This window comes from Nanorana parkeri, unplaced genomic scaffold (genome assembly GCF_000935625.1).
Source record: "Nanorana parkeri isolate BGI_ZX_2015 unplaced genomic scaffold, ASM93562v1 scaffold45, whole genome shotgun sequence".
Lineage (NCBI taxonomy): Eukaryota > Metazoa > Chordata > Amphibia > Anura > Dicroglossidae > Nanorana > Nanorana parkeri.
The window spans coordinates 138,560-139,834 of record NW_017306313.1 but is presented as its reverse complement, the minus strand read 5'-3'; the positions used below and the strand labels follow the sequence as shown (position 1 = coordinate 139,834).

Sequence of the window (1,275 nt, the reverse complement as noted above, 5' to 3'; positions counted from 1 at the left end):
CAGAGCATCATTTACTACTGGGAAAGGGTTTAGTGCTTGCCAAAACTAAAGCAGGCACTGTTGCTATGATGTTTTGTCTTTTTACTCTACTTCAGAGTTTCTGTTCAAAAACTCTGTTCAATAAATTGTTAATTTGGTATACTTCTTTCAGCATCTAATTCAAACTATATTTTACATTAAAACAGAAATAACTAATGCTCGACAAGATAGCATAACTTGTTGTCAATTTAGTGTTCTGGGATAGAAGGTGAATGCTGTATCTCCAAGACACACAGTGGGATCCCTCTTACAGTACCTTGCAAATTTCATGTAATGATCAAAGTAATTTACTTTCAGGGCAGAAAAAATAAATTTCTACGACTCAGTTCACACAGTACCCATATGAGATAATTAGGCCACAGGAGACCCTTTTTGTTCATCATAACACTTTATAGTCCAGAAGGGTCTGTAGCTCTAATTTCTACAAATCTTGCTAGTTGTTATCAAAATTGTATGACTACTACAGTCTTCAAAATGTGGAGTCCATTTTGATATGTTTACATTTATCCTAATACTGGGCCATATGGGCCTGGCACATACCAAATAAATGTAAATCCAAATTAGAATGCATGTAATGGGGTGGTAGGTTTTCTTAAAGAAGGATACACCTTTTTTTGCATTTTTTGTTTCCTAATGATACCGGAATACATTTTGCAATGTACTTCTGTAATCATGTAATCAAAAATGCACCATAAACTTACAATTCAGTGTAAAATACTGTGGGAGGGGCTAAGCTCTATGCTTAGAAGAGATCCCGAAAAAAACTGTCTGGATCCTCCTCTGCCATTGAGTGACAGCAGCTTGTAGGAGCTGTAGTGTGTTCATGAGAATCTGTAGATCGAAGCAGCTCAGGGCACATCCTATCAGAGTTAACTCTGGATGTGCACGTGTTCATAGACCTGTGACCTGACATGAATAAACTCTGATAGGATGTGCCCTGAGCATCTGCACAGGTTCTCATGAACGTGCAGCAGAAGAAAAAACAATTTCTTAGTAAAGGATGAACTCTGACTACTACTATATCTGTGTGGGGCTACCTGCATCTCTTGAATGTGCCCTACTTAAAGCTAAACTCTAGGCCAGTATAAAAGACTATCAGTTAATTGAGTTATGTATTCCTCAAAAACTACTTAACTGAATTAATTATAAAAAGGTATATGTACCTGAGCTTGTCTTTATATTAATAAATCTGCACATGCAGGACTGAGAAAGGGGGGGGGGGGGGGGAGCGTGGGG

The 1,275-nt window shown here is 37.9% G+C and overlaps 1 protein-coding gene across 3 annotated transcripts in view; it reads left to right on the top strand.

Annotated features, from left to right (window-relative positions):
* SYT1 (synaptotagmin 1) overlaps positions 1 to 1,275 on the top strand; it is a 221,844-nt gene that overhangs the window by 171,749 nt on the left and 48,820 nt on the right. The gene's annotated exons all lie outside the window — the stretch shown is intronic.